This window comes from Schistocerca cancellata, chromosome 4, assembly GCF_023864275.1.
Source record: "Schistocerca cancellata isolate TAMUIC-IGC-003103 chromosome 4, iqSchCanc2.1, whole genome shotgun sequence".
Classification (NCBI taxonomy): Eukaryota; Metazoa; Arthropoda; class Insecta; order Orthoptera; family Acrididae; genus Schistocerca; species Schistocerca cancellata.
Genome location: NC_064629.1, coordinates 613,785,617 through 613,807,352, shown reverse-complemented (window position 1 = coordinate 613,807,352; position 21,736 = coordinate 613,785,617). Strand labels below are relative to the sequence as shown.

The 21,736-nt window shown below is 41.4% G+C and overlaps 1 protein-coding gene across 5 annotated transcripts in view; it reads left to right on the top strand.

Annotated features, from left to right (window-relative positions):
* The first annotated feature begins 1,013 nt into the window (after window positions 1–1,013).
* Window positions 1,014–21,736, top strand: part of LOC126185180 (plasma membrane calcium-transporting ATPase 2) — a 391,073-nt gene continuing 370,350 nt past the window's right edge. For all 5 annotated transcript variants that reach the window (XR_007536978.1, XM_049928035.1, XM_049928036.1 and 2 more), the window contains exon 1: window positions 1,014–1,132. The gene's annotated coding sequence lies outside the window, so the exon portion shown is untranslated. The remainder of the gene's footprint in view (window positions 1,133–21,736) is intronic.

Below are 21,736 nucleotides of genomic sequence, written 5' to 3'. Positions count from 1 at the left end.
ACATGTGAACTCCAAAGTTTGTCCCACTTGGAGTTCTGTATGGTAAAATGCGTATCACTTCAGCAAAAGCTTTGCGCTTGGAATGCGTTAATAATCAGTCAAATCATTGTACATTAAGTACCAGAAGTATTTTAAGCGGAGTTTGTGATCGCCATCTTGTACAGACAAAGCGAAAATTTTGAAAAAACTTCGCACTGCGGCAGTCTGGACGCGAAGACATTTGCTACCTTCAGCGTCAATATATCAGCGTGGAGTGCCTTACCGAAGACCTGGCGTAGTTCACAATTTCGAGTTATGTTTGAGAAACTTGACTTCATCTTCTGAGTCTAATTTTAAAAGAAAGAGGAGACAAACAAGTATCAGAACACATAACAGCTCAGCATTATGAAGGTAAAGTGCAGGGACTCTCATATTCCGTTCATTTCAGCTTTAATAAAAAAATTTCAAAGGCGTAGAATTGCTCATTAAATATATTATAGAACCGCAAGTTACAGCATTGTACCACTTCTGTGCTTATGTTTGTTTGACATAGTAAATGTATGGTTTTACGCAACAGCTTCTTCTTTCTAAACGCTGTTGTGTTTCAAGTTACTCAATGAAAGACTGCTGCATATCTACAGGCGAAAGTAAACATACGAAAAAGAAATGTAATATATACTCTTATGATGTAAGACTCACTCATAATCAGACCGTTGCTGGTGATACTGCATTGTACTTGCAATTTTCTGTATGTACCGTACCTGAAACAAACATTTTTCGGTCTTCCTTTATGTTACAGCAATATGTACAAAAGAAAACAATTAACTGAAATCAAGAGTAACCGTAAACAAGTTTTCTTCAATTTATTTTCGCTTCTGTCCTGTGTAGCTGCCGTAGTTCAGTCACGTAAAGTCGTCACGATTTAAAAAGGAGACGAAGACGCGGCTATTCGTTCGTCATCTAACCACGACGAGGCGCTAGTATCGATCGACTCGCGGATACGCCGCCAGAGGCGGTGCTGTCGGCCGAGCACAGTCCTGCTGCAGCGTTCAGTTGGGTTAGTTGGTAGTGGCGGTGGTCGTGAGGTTTGTGTGAGGTGGTGTAAGTCATCGACTTCTAGGATAATTGAGGCGGAGCACCGGCCTACTCTTCTGTGAGTACAATCGCAATTTCAAGTTTTGTATTGATTGTTTAACTCAGTATGGGTAGTTTTCGTCCCAACATACAGTTTCTATAAATTATTTCGTTTGCCTGAAAGTAGCGTCAAGACACATGTACAACAATGTAACAGTTTTAATTTCTTCCTTCGAATAAGGTCAAAACTTTTCGAAGGGCTCGTATTAATAACCTTTAAGTTCTTAAGAGCACGAGTTGATAAACCTTGGGCAGTTAAATATATGTTTTAAGTTCCCCTGGCAATTTTCTATGGTGTGCCCAGGGGGATGAGTAACAAAATGAAGCTTTGAAGTTATTCGTAGTACGAATTGTGTAAAAGTATAACAAAATGCTGCATAATGATCGCTTCACAGTGTCATTGTGGTATTTCGTTGCTTATATGAAAATTATATTGTTGGTACCTATCACTATAAAGTCACTAGAATTGAATTTCTGATAAATACATCGTGTTAATTTATGGGTAAAACTGTATTGCTGATATTCTTGTTGCAAATCTCATCTTTTTCTTATCTATTTACTTTTCACACGTGCTAGTGTATTTTGGGACAAGTATCTCATTGCATCGCTACCGTTAATGGTCTGTCTGATGATAGTGGTCACGTAGAGGTCCCATACACTGTCTTGGCTTTAAGCATGTAACTAGTTTATAAATTCACTTAACTAATCATTGATTTAGCGTTACCGTAGGTACTTGAAATGTCCTGAGTTGTATGTTCTGCAAAAAATCGTACAGACGTAGGTTACGAGCACGTTGTGTAAATTTAACTGGGACTCTTTCTGATCTTAACATCCGTTCTTGAAACCAACTAGGAAGCGGAATTGCCAAGAAGTCAGTTTTAATAGCTGTGCTTTCGAATTTGAATGTCAGTGCTGTTCGTTACGGAAAACGGAAGTTAAAAGTGGACGTAGGCTACTATAGTTATGCGGTCGTTCTGTTGCATAAATCAAGCTCCGCAAAGGTCAAAGTGCATGTGGGAAAGAAATTAAACTTTCCGTTCATGTTATCTATCAATGTCTTGCTGGGTTAGACGACGTGACTTAATACAGATTCGATTTTTGGGACGTAAATAGTACTATAAATGTAGTGTTCCAGGACATTGAACTTAGTGGCAATTGCAGTACACATATTAGACCGTAAATAAGTCGTGGTTTGCTTCATTGAATACTAGAATATACAAAATACCGACACGAAAATTTTTCTGCCGATAGATGTGGTGGTAGTGTCAGATAACAGCATTTGTTGACGCACGGGACATACTCGCGGACGACGTGTATCTGTCGGCTCATAACATGCCGGCACGTAAATGATGTCATAGCTGCTCAGCAGATCGCGTGCGTGAGTCACAGTGCAGTGGGTGGCAGAGGGTGTGTGACGTCAGCGTTGTCACGGGTTAGAGCATGCGTTTACACTGACCGCGCGGCAGCCAAGAAATGACGTAATATCTTACAAGCGTGGGAAGCTAACATGGCGGTTATCAGTTCATCTGTTTAAGATTTCTTGATCGGAGCGGTAAGAATCCAGACACACACGCCGCAGCCTCCTCGCTATTCACATCCCTGGCACTAGGTATGTACCAACTCAACTTAGTTAAGTGTATCATGAAAGTTTACATGCTCTGGACGTAGTTTACTAGCCCTCATTAATTGGTTGTAAGCAGCGCGGCCTGTGGATAGAGGGGAAGCGTCGTTGGCCTATGCTGTAGGAACAGGGCAAGTGTGCGCGGGTGGGATACGACAAAGGTCGCGAGCTGGCTGCACGGCCGGCCCGGGCTTATCGGCCGTCCGAGCACCAGTGTACCCGGCGAACGGCCCAGACACTGTTGCTCAGTCGCCCACGATAACACAAAAGCTCATGTCTACACCATTTAGGAGCCTGTAATAAACCTGACAGAATTCAGTAATTAAAGGTGCTTGAACCGTGTTTGACAGTTCAGAATATTGTGAAATTGTAAAGTTCACTTGTATCGCATCAGTTTGTGAAATCTGCTCTTCAACAGTTAAAAGTTGTAAAATTATATATTCCCGGGAATCTTATTAGCTCTTCGTAACCATCGCTTCAGTTTTTCTACACTTCGCAGATGAAGTGCGAAAAGTATACGTAGATAGCCTATAATTACTATCACCCTGACGGGCACACGCTGAATAAGTCTACAATTTTTCGGGCCTATGGTTGACCATGTCGAAAGCTTGATGTTCAGTTCATGGAGTCTTTAAACCGGCACCAACGACGTTCCTCGTTCGTGGAGAAGACAGCTTTTGGCTCGTTACTAAATCTTGTTCGTTCTGCGGGTATGTAATATGCTCCCTTCAGTTCTGGGGGCCAGAGCTGTGTAGGCTCTGTGGTAAATTTCAACGCTTCCCTCTCACTATCGTGTGTAAACGTTCTGGCTCTGTAGTGTACCCGTGTCAAAATTACGTACAGTACTTGCAAACGGGGAGTGAAAGTGTTTACGAATTTAGTATGTCTTAATTAAACGTATGTATACTGCACAAGATGGGAAATTTACTTCCCGTAAGCAATTACAGATATTGATTAAATCCTAGTGAAGCATTTGACGTTAACGAGAATTGCATATCGATATAGTGGCTTCAGAACGTTAACACTAACATTTAGGATGGAATCTTCGTACTAGTAGCACGTACTATCGCAGCTGTTTCTGTACAAGAAAAATAGATGAAATTTGACATAATTAAGAATAAATAACCATGTAAAATTATAGCTTTACAAATTATGTAAAAGGGGAGCGTTTGCCATATTTTTCGCTTGTTCCAAATCAAAGCGAGAGGTCGCTGTTTTGATACATGAAACAACTAAATCGAAATTGTCAGCTATGATGTAGCGTCATGACTTACGATGAGATAATCAGGTATGAAGCTGTTTCTCGTCTATACGGCGCAATAAATGTGTGTTCGTTTAGCCAGTTACTATCTGCAGCGTGTATATTGCAGCAATACTGGCGAAAGGTTGGTTTGTCGCATCGTCGCTTGTAAGTCCAATTCCCCCTCCCCAGATGTCACAGGAGTGTAATCGGTAAGAATTTTGAGCACACGTCTTCATTTAAGTAACACCTGTATCACCTAGATTCTTTGTGGCGTTGAGAAGTACAGTGACGTATTAGCGCAACGCTTGTTGAATAGAACGCATGACCTTGTTGCCGTACTACCGAACACCGGTTGCCTGATAGTTGCTTCATTTGTTGGCTAATGAACAAGTGCGAGCAGAAAGTTTCTTGGAGTGTTTATTTCCATATGTGGAATGCCGTTCAGGTGTATTGATGCGTAAGGATAAGTAAAAATTTGTCCACTTCCAAATAAAGCTATGCGATGGATAGTAGTGGAAGTATAGATGCAGAACGTTTTGGTGTAAATGTCTAGTAATTAAGGCAAGTAAGTTGTACATTAGCCATGGAAAAACTGTAGGGACACACTAGGTATCGCTAACAAAAATAGTTCATCCCGGTATGTTACTGTACTTTCTCTGAGAAAGTATTCTATATTCGAACACTGACAAGTTCCACATCGTAGCACGAGATAATTACGTTGCCATGGGAACGCAAATAACTACATTGAAAACTGTGCTACGACACTGTTTCGTCAGTTTTCCTTCCATTACTCAGCAGGGCTCTAGACCGTTCAAATTCTGCAAGTCGGCTGGAGATCGCTTGCCATAGAATATCCTCAATTAGAAGTAAAATGTCACTCTCCAATTTAGTAATAAATCTGGCTTCTCTACGAAATAAGAGTATTGTAGTGTGTCACGTTCTCTAGCTTTTTTTACTTCATGGAGTTGGAATATGAAGTAAGACTGTCACCGGACAGATTTTTAACAAATGCTGGTGCAGTGTTTTTGAAATTACAGTTCTGTTCCAGTAATTATTTTGTAGCACATTATTCCCTACATATCCTAAACGGTATTATTATTATTATTATTATTATTATTATTATTATTACAACAACACTGATGGCCATTGGTCAGCGCGAGACTGAGCACTGCCTGTTGGCGTGACGCTGTAAGGAAAGTATACTCCGAAGGGGCAGACGATAGCGACAATACGGAGTACTAATGGGGAAATCCAGTGAAGGACAGATTGTGATGGTCCAGCTTCTGGGACCGAGCATCTCGCAAAAGCCGAAGGTGATTGGCTATTTACGCGCTGCTGTCCCTGAGCCTCTGTGGAAAATGGTTGCAGGACGTGAAACCACGAGTAGGCGACAGTATGTTAGACGTCCAAGCCTCATCACATTACGTGGTCGTAAATTTGCTCCCTCTGCAAAGCGGGATAGGCGGCGGTGTGTGGCATACCTCACAAGAATATACTGCTAGTGCAGACCTAAGGGTTCAGAAACGCATCGTTTAGCGCACATTGTTGAACATGCATCTTAGCAGCAGAGCGCCCGCTACGTGTTCCCATGTTGCTCCGACACCGTGGTAATGACCTTACGTTGTCATGGCCGCCAAATTCGTCTGATATTAACCCGATGGAGAACATCTGGGACACTATCAGGCGCGAGCAACGCTCCCATGAACTACTGACCCGTAATTTACGTGAACTGCGTGTCTTGGGTGTAGACGTCTGGCGCCACACTCCTCCGGGAACCTACCAAGGACTTGGCGATTCAGTGCAACTCAGAATTGCTATTGTTCTCAAGGTGAAACACGCTGTGAAGCAGGTGGTCATGTATCTATATTGCTGTATATAAAGTTTGTATTAAGGGTTACAGTAGTTGTGAAACATATGGAGAAACGCTTTCTTAACTAGATTTTGATTTAAAAGTGCAGAAAATGTAAAATATTGTGGCAGTGTAGACTGTAGAGGTTTCTGAAACACGAGTATTAGGCAGAAGACTACACGGACGTGGTTCTCACGCGCTACTTATTTTAAATTTGTGTTTTAGTTGTGGAAAAATAGAAATCCACACGTAAATAACATGCATCTCTTGTTGAGCTATAAATTCTCGGAATCTCTTAATCGTGACACGTGTTCCAAAGTTTTCGCTCAGAATTCAACGTTGGAACTCGTCCAGAAACAACTTAATAGAATTCCTGATTGCTTCATACTGTAATATCGAAGTTTCAGGTGCGCAAGTCTGCTGGCTACCATGTTCTGCTTGTTAAAAAAAGAGGCCCTCCAAACATAACATGGTTATCCCGTTCTTAAACAGCTAAACGTTATCGGCATATTTCTTAGCCCCGTTAACTGTGTTAGTGGTATACGCACAAATCTGCCGTCGTAATTGTCGGCTACTTTCTAAGACACTTTCGTAATTACTGGGATGTTTCTGAATATACACACTGCAATATGATTGTGGCCGCAGTCAGAGTTTCATAAGCTTATATCTGACTACTCATAAGAATTTAAAACATTTATGTAAGGCTACCCTATACTCCTACCTCGCACGTGAACCAAAATACATGGAGCCACACGGCAACGTTGAGACAACGCAGTTTCCTGCCTAATATTCATATATGTCCACACGTATCTTCGTTATTACTGAAAGCTGGTGAATCTTACCACGTTGGTGTTGACTACCCATTGCTTGACAACGAAAATATGGGTAACTGTACAGCTGATACACTGAGTTCTTTAATCTGTAAAACTTGACATGGGAGTGACGTCTTTCTGGCTGTATGGAATTAAAGTTCTCATTATTACTTGTCTGCGTAGTATTCGTTCGAATGTTAATATCGTTCATAAACGCCGCTATTCACGTAGAAGTTGAAAATATTTGCTCAGCCTTAAAAGCCAATGTGAGGCTGGATACACGTTCGATGTCCGATTACGTGATTTATGTAGGGCGACACACCCCCTTTCAGTCTAGGTTAGTTCAGTGTGTTCCCAGTAATTTAACAAACGTAGGTACCATGACGTAGTACGTAACAGCACGTTTTCGGGCGATTGGCGCCAATCTTAATTCAATACTGGAAACTGATCACACTCGTAAAAACGGAGAAGTGAATTACACACACAACAGGATATCCACACTAAGTCGGAGGAAATTTATTTTATACCCGAAATATGTCCACGGAAAACGCGGCTTCGCAATAGCCCATTTGCCATGGACGTTATCTCCAGTTATATGTGTGCCAAGGAGACAGTTTTCGTTTCCGAAGACTGTTACTTGTATTGTCGTAGGTTATGGTGCAGGTCTGGACTAAGACAAAAACATTGGGACATGAACCTACACGAAATTATGTTCGCTACACGTTTTAGTGAATCGTCTATTATAAATTCTCCGTGGACATTGACTGGAGCTTACTAGTGCAGTTTCTCAGTGATGAAAACACTTGCTGGAACATGGTCCACTGCAGGATGCTTCAATTTGGCGGTGCTCCACCACTCGTTGGTGGTCGTCTGGAATCATCTCCATAATATATGGGTAGAAACGATAGGACCTTCCCCCCACATTGGCCAAGTTGTCAGATCTTACGCCAGTAGCAGTTTTCGTGAGATGTCATTTAAAACAAGTGATACATGTATAGGCGACCGGGCGACCTGTTAAATCTGTAATGTTGAAACTTGCAGGCCTGTCTTTACAAGGCAGTGAGCAGCTCATTGCGAGCAAGTGCCTCACGAAGCTGTAATAGGCGATAGCGAAAGGAGAATCAGTATTCACTAGTCACTCAGTCCCTCTTAAACTCAAGCTAGGTCTACCACTATCATCGACTGCTCGTTGCCAAGTGAGCTGCTGCCAAGCCTGGTTGCCATTGGGCAGACGGTGGTAATACAGTCCAGGATTGTGCGTCTCCAAAGCGTTTCGTGGACAACTGTAGTTGCTTTGGGTATATTTTCCTTATATTGAGTTGAGGGGGCGCTTAAGATCACTGCTATTGCCGAAACAGTCACCTCGTGTTAACTTGTTCGTAGAGGGGCAATATCTCAAAACCTCGGGTTGCGTAATAATGAACTCACTTGTGAACCACGAAGCGTAACTAGTACCATGGTGTAAAGCTTAAGCGTTGCATAGGGGTATTAATCTGCATAACTATGGAAAATAACGGAATATTTTTATTTCTTCCAAATCGGTATTGAAGCTAGAAAGCACCCGTTAATATCGAAAAAGTTATAAAAAATGAAAATTACATTTTATTAGATGCGGGTAGTAACAAAATACTCCCTCATTAGGTTAGATTCGTTGAAGGGATTTTTAAATGATTTGAAATATTCAGTGACATGGTGCGGATGTTGACGTTTCGTAGGCTACGATTTTGCATAAAGCATACAATGATCTGTCAGATAACGCAGTAAGGTATGAAGTTGACGCAGTTAATCTATGAACTTCAAATGAATCGCCGTTGACTGTTGGTATTTGGACACAAAACACCACTGATCAGCAAATGTACGTGAAGTGAAAGTTTCTCGAAGTTTATATTCTGAACGAGAATGTCGTTTAAAGGATACTGAGTGACGCAACGTTGCAGGAAGTAAGTGGAAGGATTATTGTCCTTGTCGAGACCCTACAGCCGCCTCCAGCTTCACCAGTGCAGAGAAACACGTGACTCGCCTTATGTCACCGGTGTCGTAACAAGCGCGGCACTATATGCGAAGGCGACGAGGCACTGACTTCCGTGGAACGATCTCCTTCGCGTCATGTCAGCATCTCTGCAGCCTACTGAGCGTATCAAACAGTTTCCTTCCTTTTTGTCGGGTGCCCTTCCCCCGTCGGTCTGCGGCAGTTTTTTCCAGCGTCTGCTCTTGGCAGGGTCCTGATATAGATCTAGAATACGATCTCGGTTGGCGCACAGTTTGCGTGCGTGCGTTTCGCTCCCGTGGCGAATACGACTAAAAATAATAGACCTGGTGCTACCACTAAAAATAGGGAGCGCCGTTGTTGCGGAATTTCGTCGGAGCCGGCCAAGGCGGCGCCAATTATACACAGAGCGGGCGCGCCGCCGCTGCCTCGCACCTGGCCTCGGGGCCCCGGCGACCGCCGCTTCCTGCCAAACACCTTCTCCCGAAGATATGTCAGTAGGCGGCGGCGCTTGTTGCTGCTTCTGCGAGCGTAAATACACGCCGCGCAAGAGCTCAACATTCCGAAGCAGCGGATGCAAATGAAAGAAACAGTTTACATAAGTTTGTGGGAAAACACCTATCATTGTTGACCTGAGTGCTGCTAACAAATCCTACACATGCCCCGTAAAAGGATTCTTATCCAGTCAAACCTGTGTCGAAGTTGGTGTAGAGTAGGAACAATTCTAAAGCCTTAATCCTTCTATTCGTGCCCTTTATATTGTGCACATTTACATATCTTGGGTCCATTGGACCAGTTATGCCTAATACGAAGTTTTAAATAAAAACTAGTGGTTTGTGCATATTATCGTACTGCATAGCGTACCCTTGTAGCAAATATGTTAGCAGTTCTGCTGCTTATTTGTTCACAGGCATTATTTCCTACACCGCCACCACATTTTATTTTTCCTCCAAAGAGTTGCATGCTACTGCCTGAGGAACAATATCCTGATTTTCATCCGAAGCAGTTCCTAGGTCTGATAGGAAATAATATTCTTCTACCAATTCACAGCTGATTCAAAATCTGATCTTCAAAAAGTATGCTGTCTACTTTCCTCCTCATTTTTTAGATGCAGATTCCGATATTCTATCTGAAAAAGGATCTTCCTCTATGGATTGTAGGAATACAGCTGGTGTTAATATTTATTTTACAGATGACCATTACAGCTAAAGAAGTTGTCAGTGTAGTTTCTGCGGTGACAGCAGAGCATATCTGTGCCAGTAATGTATTCTATGAATTCCAAAAAACTTTATTTGATTACAACCCAGTGTAATTTAATGACACAACATAAACCACAGGGTCCATCGGACCCAGCTTACGTAAATGTGTGGTTTAAAGAACAACAGTCACATCTAAAACTTTTTTCTGATAGTACCATTGTGTTACTGATATTGCAAGGATGAACGGGGGAAAACTTTCTTCCATATAGCAATTAAAAGTTCATTCTCTCCTGGTCCGTCGGACCCAGTGTATGCCTATTATCGTTAAAGAGATAGTTAAGCTTGAAGTTGTTTCAAAATGTCTTGGAACACACAGATTGCGGTATTACTTACTCGTTCACAGCATAAATAGAGCCGCCTCTTAGTAGCATATGTCCCTCTTCCATTTTTTCCTCACTATCTGTGGGACCATTTGAGCCAAAATTGCACGGCCATAAGAAGACACTATTATTCGCGCGGACTAAGTTGCTGCGCGGTGGCTGATCGAAGCGACCGAGTGCAGAATGCTTCTACGGTCGCTCCCACCAACCACAGCGCGAATACTACGTAATTCATAGAACTCTGACGACAGGGATTGTAGTTACATGGAAAATGAACTCTGCAGTGGTACAGGTAAATCTCGTACGCGATAGTAACGTTACGCGGAATCACTGCGCATACCGAATTCTCGTAAAGCGAGATGTATTGTGTGTGTAAAATACGGGGTTAGGCTCTGGTTTACTCACATATTAAGTTTAAAATTGTCGTGTTTATTAGTATTTCTGCCAAGAATACCAGTTTTTCTGAAACTCGTTTTAATGCAAAATTTATACCGTTACAAATTAACGGTGAAACACAATAATACACTAACAGACCTCCCAGTCTGCTCTTGTCACAACCCTTAAGAGACATAGAATTTTGAGAGTGGTACATCACAGGGGTTTTAATTTGAAATCCCCTGCAGCATTTCTTCGTAAAAGGTTGCACTGGTTTTCGGCATCCTTAAATCCAGGTGCCGTTTTTTCTTCCATAGAAAGGGTGCAGCTAGGTATCAGTTTAAAAAAAAAGCCCGCTTCATCAAGGTTGAAAACTTGCTTCGCAGTATAGCCTTTTTCGTAAAATTGGCGGCACCAACCTGATCTGGCCGAGAAAGGTGCTGAATCGCCCTTTTTTTGTTAAATCTGCTTGCAAGGTCTTGGGTTTAGCTTGAATAGCATCTATAGAAACAGGCATGTGCCGTTTGTTATGCTCTTTCGGTTTTCCGTAGCGATCCAAAACTTCTCTTTCTAATCAATACGACCTTAGTACAGGCTTATTTTCCTCAACAGGCACGCTCTTTCCTTTTACCTGAAATTTTAAGTACAGACCATGTCAAGTGTACCGTCACAGATGTTCTGACCTGAACTAACGATTCACTTTTCGAGAAACACAACAGAAGATGGGCGCTAATGCGTTAATACTTCCGCGTACTGTTAAACAGATGGCAGCACTTAAATTAAGACTCAAGTCCAGTATATGCGAAAACGCTGGAAACGAATCCGTGTGTAACTGTGTCAACCTGTACATGCAAATAAAAGGTAGAAAAAGCCTCTGAACTGCTGCACATAGTAAAAAGAAGTAAAGAGATTACAACAATAGAGCTAACTTCGATCTGAAAATTCGTGGTCCATCGCGAAAATTTTTCAATTCTAGAGGAAGGCTACTGAAAACTGAATCAGTTCCACTAGCAGATGCTATTGGAGCATCTCTCGATGTTAGTCTGTCCTGTGCAACACACCTCATTTCAGCGTAACTACCACAGTCTACAGGCATTTGCATATGTTTTCTATACTACAGCTTTGGTCTCCCTCTACAATTTTTGCCTTTCCACACTTCGATAGTAAATTACTTGATGCTCCAGGATGTGTCGTATCAACCGATTCTTTCTTTTAGTCAAGTTGTTCGATAAATTTCTTACTTTCCCCAGTTCGATTTACCACCTCTTTGTTTCTTGATCTACCAGTCGAACCTTCAGCATTCTTCTATAGAACCACAATTCAAAAGCATCTATTCTCCTCTTGTGTGAACTACTTACCGTCTAAGTTTCACTTCTTTACAAGGCTATACCCCAAAGTCCTTCAGAAAAGACTTCGCAAAACTTAAGTTCATATTAGTAGATGGTAAAATAGCAAATACTGAACGTTAAAAATCCCTTTTTTCATAAGTTTGTTGACTCTCAGGCGTTTTTTCCCGAAAGTGGTAACTTGAGTACACCGCTTGAATTAAATTCTATGAAATGAAATAAATAAGAACGGCATCAATGTAATATGACACGGAATTGTATCGGTGAAAGCCTCTTCAGGTATACAGAGCCTGCAGTGTTATCGTCATAACTGAAAGCTGTCCATCTCCGTACCTGAGCAGTTAGCCCTGCTGACTGCCATGCGGGGGGGGGGGGGGGGGGGGGTTTCGATCCCGGCCGTGACGGAGATTATATCTGCTCGGGGACTCGGTGATACGTTGCCCTCATTATTTCATCATCGACACGCGAGTCGCGAAAGTGGCGTCAAATGAAAACTAGGCTGCCGAACAACCCCAGATGCAGTATCTTGGCCAATATTGCCTTACGATTATTTCATTTCACTGAAAGCTAATGCCAGAGTTAAGTGTTCGGGTGTCCTGCGTGGCTATAGCGACTGCTTCCAATAAGTCAGCGATCGGGGTTGATTTCTAGTCTCAGTGGTCTGGTACAAATTTTCGTTTAGTACGGCGTACTGAATGTCAGATAACTCTTCAGAAAATGACACTGGCAGTCTTATAAACAAAAGAAAAACCCTTGAGAGAAGTACAAAACTGTTTCCGTATGACTGGACACGGTGATTTTCCTTTGTGCTCAGTCTCGAATGACCTCGTCGTCGAGGGACACTAAATCACAATATACATTTTTTCAAACTTATTAAAAAGTAGTCGTGACATTTTCATATCTGGTGGCTCAAATAATTGTATATAGTATCTGGTGGTGCGTTTACATACCATGAATCCAAGTAAAATCAGTACACCTATCGAGCAATGGAAGTAACTGCTCATGTGGGATTGCTATCCCACTTAACGGCGTTCGATAGCTCGTGGAAAAGTCATATGGCACATAACAATATCCACGAAAACTTTTCGCCATAAAGAACAACAGTGCGCCAACGGTGAGGGCGAAATATGCCGACGCAGTGCAGTTTCAGCCCTATTAGTCTATATTTCCAAGGAAGTGGAACTGAAAAGGCACTGTGCCAGCATGCTCCTTTGTTTCCTTTCCTTTTCTTTGCAAAAGTTTGTGAGAATGGAATTACGCTATTGCTATTGTGCTCCTTTCTTAACGAGCTGTCGGGGGCAATTGGAATAGTCCCTTTTCCACTTAAAATGAGATACAGGTGCTGTTACATTTCGATAGATAGCGCTATTATCCACATAGCAAAACATTTTTCCATTTGCTATCATTAGCTGCAAACCTTTTAGATATATTGAAATGGCTTTGAAACATTCGCGATCATAAAATGTAGTCACGCCGTATACGTGGAACCAAATGCGTGTAATATTTGGCTGTGTAGTACGGTAGAGGCTGGGTCAGTACGTAACGTTTAAAATATAAGCGCTCGCGATCACGAAAGAGTGAAATGTAAAAGCGACGGGCGTAGACTACGAAGTTACAAAATGGTATTTGCATTGTTAGTTCTCCATATTGCACTTTGAAAATTTACAGCAATAATACTGTAGTACAGAGTGAACACATTAAGGATGCGTCTGGCACGTGATCAAAACTGAGCTGATCGTATTGATCCCATGCCCTGAGATTTGGAAACGCGCAAGCTTGGGGTTAGGCTGCAGTAAGCATAGCTTTACTGAGGTTTAGCTGTGTTCATGTATCACGGCAAACTCTTCGTGACCTTAGTCTATTTTACGGTCGGTAGGGTTGTGATAGGGAGTACAACCACGTGAGAATTCCTAGGACTTAAGCTACGCTAAATTTGCTCTGCTATGCTGGTCTGATCTGGTTGAAACAAAATAGGGAGATGTAGACTGAGGGCAGCGGCTACAGGCCATGGGACACGGTTAGCTGTTTCTGCTGAGCACGTTTATGTAAACAACACAGACCGGCAAAACCCAGCTGCTTGTACTTTCCTTCAGCCACGGTCCATCCATTGCAGAATGGAGATATCTTACATATTAACATCAATAAATTCTGCGCCATCAGGTATCACTGTCTATGCAGCCATCTTCATATCATTAACCCACCTATTCTGTCTCTTCAAGGTTTATGTTCGTATGCTCTCCAATAAGCATCCTTACTGCTTTGTGTTGGGGTCACGCCTCGCTATACTTTTGTGGTTCGTTTTAACGTTTAATTCACTGGATATTAAGACTCAGGACTTTAGTTTTCCCGTATTCGTTTCCAAAATTCTGCAGATTCAGCATAGTTCGCGAGTCATTTAGTTTTGCCAGGTCTTCATTTGCAAACACGGTGCTCTCACCAATCTGCAATCACTCGGTCAAAATCTTTGAAAACATTCTCCATGTTAGTGCGTAGACTCCCTTGGTCAGTCAGTTACCGTGGATTTCGGGGTGCCGTACACCGAAAAATAAGTAAAACCTTCCCTGGTTCGGGAAAACCAGGCGAAATCATTTTGTTGCCTGAAAGTTGTCGGTTATTTCATCTGTCATCGTTACTCGTTGGTAGGTCTGAGTAAAGAACCTTCTGTATTTATTTTGTGTGTTTCTCCTTAGATTATTCAGTGCAACAGCATCCGACATGTCAGATAAATTAGTTAACTTATGTTTATATTTTTAGTGAACTGTAAATCAAGGGACAGACTTACCTCGATACCACTCGTAACTGGTAAGGGTTGACATAGTAAGGATAGATATTTAAATATAAGTAGACCTAATATCAATTTGTATTACTACAAACTAACTTTACATAAAATAGTTTCGGGCTTTACATTCACCCTTCACGCTTTGGTAGATCACCTGCAAGATTAATGGAATTAAAATTCCACTATTTTTCTGAGAAGCAAATTTGGTAACTACCTCCCCAAAATGGCCTTTCTGAATTCTCCCAGCGAGTGAGTTTGTTGAAATAATGTAAAGACAAGACAGTCTCTACTCTCCAGTAGTATTTAGAGAGTAGCTTCTGATTATCTTCACCGCTGAAAACGACCTTTCTACTTAAGACGTACTCGCAGGTATTGTATAAAGTACTTACACTAGCATATTAAGCTGCTGAAAACTTTTGTCTGGAATTGAATTAGTGCGCAGTAGTTTCGCAGATTCACTCATGGCGGATGGGGTTTCAGTCGAATATCGTCGAAGGACTTTGCATGTGCATCCGAGGGTCTCTGAAAGCTGCTTCGGAGAAACTTAGATTATTACCCACAGCTTTCATGTGGCAGGTTTAAATTTCAATTTATAGTAATTTTCAAGTCTTAAAGTGGCTATCAATGTCATCAAACGCTTAACAATCGATCCCTTTATAGTTAAGTTTCCTCTTCGAAGGCTGACACGGTTTGTTGAAAAACTTGTTCAGTCGTTGCGTAGTGTGGCATTCAAAAGCGAGTTTCTTGGATTTTTTTTGTTCACAGTACAAAATTACACTTGTTTGGTTCTACAAGACGTTGTGCAACACTTCGTTGAATGTAAATTTTTGTCGAATGTGTTAAAGAGAAAAACAAATTTGAAAGCTTCTAGAAGTGTCAAAGCCGTTAATTGGTGCTAAAATATCTGAATAAATTTCTTGAGGATGTTCTACAAGTCACTAAACACATCTGAGTTTAGTTCTGTTGCTGTACTGTGTTCACCAACCTTGATGAGTTATTCTATCGCTTTGGACAGACGTGTGGAAGACAACGTTGAAAAAATATATTCAAAAATTTAAAACGTTTAGAAAATTGTTAAAAATCTGTAAGTTCACTGAGCGAATTAAAAATATTTTACACTTCTTTTTTGGCTGATTCTTAGAGACAAAACGAGGTTATGTACGTGGGCATAAGATTGAAAAACTATGGGTTCATGATGTCTCTCTATACTGCTTGAATCCCATTCAGATTTTCCGCCATAGTCGGCGCTCCATCAAACGTTTGTGCAACAAAATTTTTCGTTAAATCTGAATGCAGATAAAAGTGCTGTGTAAGTTTTACAATAGCTTGAGCATGTTTGTCACCACTTACATAATAGAACCCTAAGATCTTTCCTGTACGTCGCCTCCATAACACACAGTAGAAAACTGCTTTATTTGCAACAGTTGATGTTTCGTCTGCCATTTCTTCTACAAAAAGAACATCCACAGTTTCCTGCTTTATATATGACAAAACGTTCGCGCATGCGGCTTCTATTTAATGATTTTGAATTAGATTAGAAATTCCTTTAAACACAGTAGAGGTTGTGTGAACTTATCTAAAAATTTCCCTAATTAATAGAATTTTCGTTCATGTTAACGAAATGCCAACTCTTGTTTTCCCAGGAAACACATTACAATAAGAAACCTTTTAAGAAAGTTCCTGTTCCGCCTGTTGTGTATAAATATTTTGAAGCAGGTCATCAAACGCAGTTTGTTTCTTTAAAAGCAGCTATCGCTACAGACAATCGTAGATGTTCGACAGTCCGTGCTTGGTTGTAAATTCGCTAAATTTCCCAGATGCGTATACCCAGTATTGGTCCAGATAGTACTTGTATCCTTCGCAAACGACAGTACCAGCGAAACACCGCATATAGGTCACCGCTACTGGCTAATCTGTCACATTTGGTATAAATATTACAATGGCAATGTCTAGTGAGTTTATTGGTCTTTTGAACAAAATTCCTTAGGTCTGGTGTTGGCCATCTGTTTTTAGTTATTTCCTATTTTGAGAAAGAATGCGCAGACAACGGCTTAGAAAATAAGCTCTCGTATAATACATGTAGACACATAGTTATTATATAATCACTAGATACAACCCGGCACCCTCGCTCCTTGACACACGTTCATACACATTCGGCAAATACGCAAAGTGAGCAAGATAATTGTGTACTGCTACATTCCATTACTCTACATTATACGCTCGTCCGAAGCTAGCAGCGCTTGTGGCCGTAATACGCGAACACGGCCCGTGGCAGAGGTGCGCCCGCGCTGCAAGTCTCCCGCTGCTTTTGGCAGAAAACGTGCAAACGGCTCACGATCAACAGAGCTGCGCGCGCAACTTGCGGTGCTCAGTTAATCTAAACGCACATGTTTCGGCTCGTCTCGCAATGCACTATCAATAATTTAACGTAATCAGCGCATCGAAGATACGTAACGATTTTATCTAGATATCGTTGAATTAACGCGTGGCTCTAATTGCATAATAATCTTTACAGTTACTGTTACCGAAGCAGTGCTTCAGTTGCATTCCCCTGAATGAATGCACGTCACTGGATTAGAATTAGTTTCGCAGCTTATGATCTATTTTACAAATATGATTGAAACTACCTGTTTTCTGTCGCTTTCATCCCATTGCTTCCGAACTTATGTAAAAGTGTTCCATGACTACCGATATAGAAATCTTTTGGATAACATTAACTCCAACCTTTATGTATTGACACCAACTCAGGCAGGACTTGAAAATGAACTTCGTAGTTTGAAACTAGACGCCAGCGTAATAAAACGACACAGTGACGTAATTACAATTTACTCGTATGTTATTCGACACTATTGTTGCTGTTACTCTACTTCTACCTGATCGAAAGCCATGTTGGTAACTACTGTATTCAGTTGATTGTAGCCGTACTTGGTGATTCGTTGTTCCAATAATCTCAATTTTGTGTGCGGAAAGGATGATACGGCGATAATTTCCAACTTCGTCTGTTACCACACTCCAATAAAGTTATCACTTTCTAGATGTTTAATATGTTGTGAACACTCCCTCAACGAATGATACGTTAACCATCTGAGCCAAGGGCTTTGCAGTTAGTGAAGCAGTACGAATTGCGATACTTCCACTTCCTAATATGTTGCATTTGAGGCTTCCAATCACGTGTACATCATGTTCACTATTGGTACTGATCTCACGCTGTACGTAGGTGTGGATACTTAAGTTTAATTATTTGTAAATTCGAGCTGAGTGTTTGAAAAGTGTTTATAAAATAATCATTTATGTAATTTGGCAGGTCTCTTTTGGCAATATCAGCATTTGTAAGTGTAATTTCCTGTCATTTATGTATCTTCGGTGTTAAGATTTTTACGCTATCCTGTACAGATTTTGATTTGTTGCTCGACAGTCTTACGCTGTCATTTCTAAGTAATTTGTCCTCTGCAATTACCTGTCGCTACTTCCGAACTGCCCCTGGCATTCGTAAGGGCTTAGGTTGCCTAAATGTGAACTGAATCCAATGTTTTACACTAGTTACTCAATGCTAGTTATATGTGGATGTATTCTGTGGTCTTTCCAAGGAAAAATTTAATGGCCTGTGTAAGGTAAACAGCATAGAACCCATTCCGAAACTCGGCATGCTCGGGTTACTGGCAGAAAGAGTCGCCTGGTAATGGCTTTAATTAGAATCTTTTAAAGACGTTCTTAAAGACTTAAGGAACGATGATCCTCAATATTTTCTGTAGACTGTATCGAACTGTCGTAAGACGTAAACATTTTCAAAGATGTTATTCTCTTCGAACCCAGTAGAATTTTACTGTAGCTTCAAATATAAACCTCAGTGTTTCGTGTTTTGTTCTCTCTTAGAACATTCGATTGCCGGCCGATGTGGCCAAGCGGTTCTAGGCACTTCAGTCTGGAACCGCGCGACCGCTACGGTCGCAGGTTCGAATCCTGCCTCAGGCATGGTTGTGTGTGATGTCCTTAGGTTAGTTAGGTATAAGTAGTTCCAAGTTCTAGGGGACTGATCACCTCAGATGTGAAGTCCCATAATGCTCAGAGCCATTTGAACCATTTTAGAACCTTCGTTACCACTTGACTACAGGTGTTATCTACTTCTGTGTCCATAACTTCAGGTATTTCTTCAATGTTCACATCCAAGGATGGTGGATATTAAGATGATGCCTCTGTAGTCGATGAGCTGTATAAATCGAAGCTCAAACCATATCTTACATAAGTTTCTGTCCGCATTAGCTTGTTCTTCATCTCTTCTACTTTGATTCATCTGGTTACCATCCTGTATTTAAAAATGTCACGTTTTTTGAGACTTCGATAATAAAGGATGTTCCAGTTCCTTCAGTTTTTCAGAAAGCTTTCCGCAATGATTTGTCACGCATCCGTAATTCACCTTGGATCAGTAATTAAATCTTCCTCTCTGCCGATCTCGAATGCTGTACTATGATGAACATAGATCGTAATGCACGGAGAAGCCCAGAGGCGGCGTTAATCAAAGAGCGGATATCAAATGGCTGATTACATCAGCTCTTACGAAATAGTAGATACAATAGATAAACGTTATTCTGCAACCATTATAGTACTGTGAAATAAACGGCAATCTCTCTTTCAGGCGGAGCGTAACTTCTAGATAATTATGAGCTCCGAATAAATATTCAGTTTTTATCATTCGAAGACTTGCAGAGGTGGAAAGAAATCTTTCTTAGAGATGAATGTACGACGACATGGTAATACGGAAAGTGTTATATTTAAGAAAGTAACTAGGGCTTATTTAATAAAAAGCACGATTGGTGGTGGTGGTGGTGGTGGTGGTGGTGGTGGTGGTAGTGGTAGTAATCATTTGTACAGTGCTACGAACAGAAATAAGAGAAGCAAAATGTAAAAATTGCTGCGTTTGAAGCTCTCGTTTAAGTTATAGTTAATGAAGCTGTGGAAAATACACTACTTGCTAAGGAACTAGTGTGCAGCAAAATATTCAAAAATATGTTGAAGATTATGTTTCTAGTTACACACTGAGAAAGGTAGTTGACTGTTACTAGCATAAGTTACTTGTTTAAAAATTATTTTATTAGGAACATTTTGTGTAACCCGTTACCTGTTGAATTACCACAAATTTGCTGTTTCGACTACATCTAGATATTTATTTGGTCATAAGTGTCCTGCTTACCTGTATATAATTTAGTTCAGTGTGGAAGAAGACTAAAATATTCTACCAATCATATTGTTCGGAGGCACAGCGCAAGATGAGTCGGTAAAAGTTCCGTATCTTGCCGTTGTCGGGTTGTTGGAAGTGGTAAGTTCTTATAGCTTTTAACTCATTCACTCGTATATTTGTGCTCATAGGACAGCAAGCGTGTTTTTTTTTAACGTTCTCTGTTACGATATCGATTCCAGAATCTTGGAAATTGTTAAATGCTGAAAAAGCTATTTATATATGAAAACTAGGTCTCTGGATATAAGAATTTCTCTTACGGCAAGTATTCCAATATAATTTAAGCTCTTCCGCTTTGTCTTCCGCAGAAAGTAGTCTCATGCAAATGGGAGAGTCTGCAGGTTATCAAGCTCAGTGCGAACATTTTTCATTATGGAAATTCTATTCTGATGTCTTCTTACACGTGAAACAACGAGGAACAGACAAATGGAAACCGAACACCCGCCACAATCGAACCAAACAACGGTTCCGTTCAAAAGTAATCACCACACGCGTCAAGATGTTATCCCGCTTGGAGTCCAGACGGATAGATTCCTGTTTCGCAGAATGCGGTCGGCCGCTAGTAGTTTCAGAACAGCACCCACTCTTTAACTTCCTCGTCAGACTGAAACCGACGTCCGCATAGGTCTTTCTTCAGATCGTCAAAGATGTGAAAAACACACCGTGAAAGATCCGGTCTACACAGATGTTTCAGCGTCTCCCAACAAAATCGCTGAAGCGCAGCCTTCGTCTGATAGGAAGTGCGGAGGCGGGCGTTATTGTGCAACAGGATGATTCCCTCCGAAAGCATTCTGATAGCCCAAGGTCAAACGGCAAAGCCAACAGTGGAAACGTCCCACATATCCCTCATCAAAAACTTCCAAATCTGTTCTCCCAAGTTCCGGTAAGGTCCTGATGTACTCCTCGACTGCAAGCGCCCCCTGCTCGTGAAGTTTGTAGTGTGGGACGACTATGTGCAGCGCTATACACACACTTCGCAGAAACTGCGACATGTCATACATAGTCAAAACATCCAGGAATGATGTCGGACGGAATCATCCTCTTGCACGATGACACCGCCCTCACACTGCCAAAAGGACGAAGGCTACGCTTCAGCAAATCTTCAACCGTGTGATGTTTAAATCTTTGGCGATCCGAAGAGACATTCATGGAATTCCCTTTGTCAGGCGAGGAAGCGCAAGAGTGGGTGTGGTTGTGGCGTCAGCGGCCTACCGCTTTCTACGAAACAGGAGTCTATCATCTCGACTTTCAATGGATAAATATATTTAACTCGTGTGGTGATCACTTTTGAATGGAACCCGTATTCACCGATCTTTAAATTATGAAATAATAAAATGGCTTAGCGAAATACGAAATGTTAGAGCACAGTTTTCTTATAAAACAGGACTTATTCTGGCATGTTTAGATCAGTAAGGACGCAATTGTTAGCATACTGGACAAAGATTCAAATCCGCGTCCGACCGTCTAGATAAGATTTTCCGTCATTTCCCTAAATCGCTGCAGGCAAACGTCGGGATGGCTCCTTTGGGGGGAGGGAGGGAGGGAAAGAGAGGGAGAGAGAGAGAGAGAGAGAGAGAGAGAGAGAGAGAGAGAGAGAGAGCGCTTTTCCTCCTGCTATAAGCGAGCTTGAATCCTTATATAAATTCCGTATTGGGGAGTTCACTTATCGCCGTGAACTATTATGGCACACAGTCGTCCTGCATCCCGTGGAAAACTGCTGCTACTTCCTTGAATTCCTGTAGGAAACACAGACGTATAGCAAAGTTCAAAGTAGTGCCCTTTGGAATATGCAGTATCGT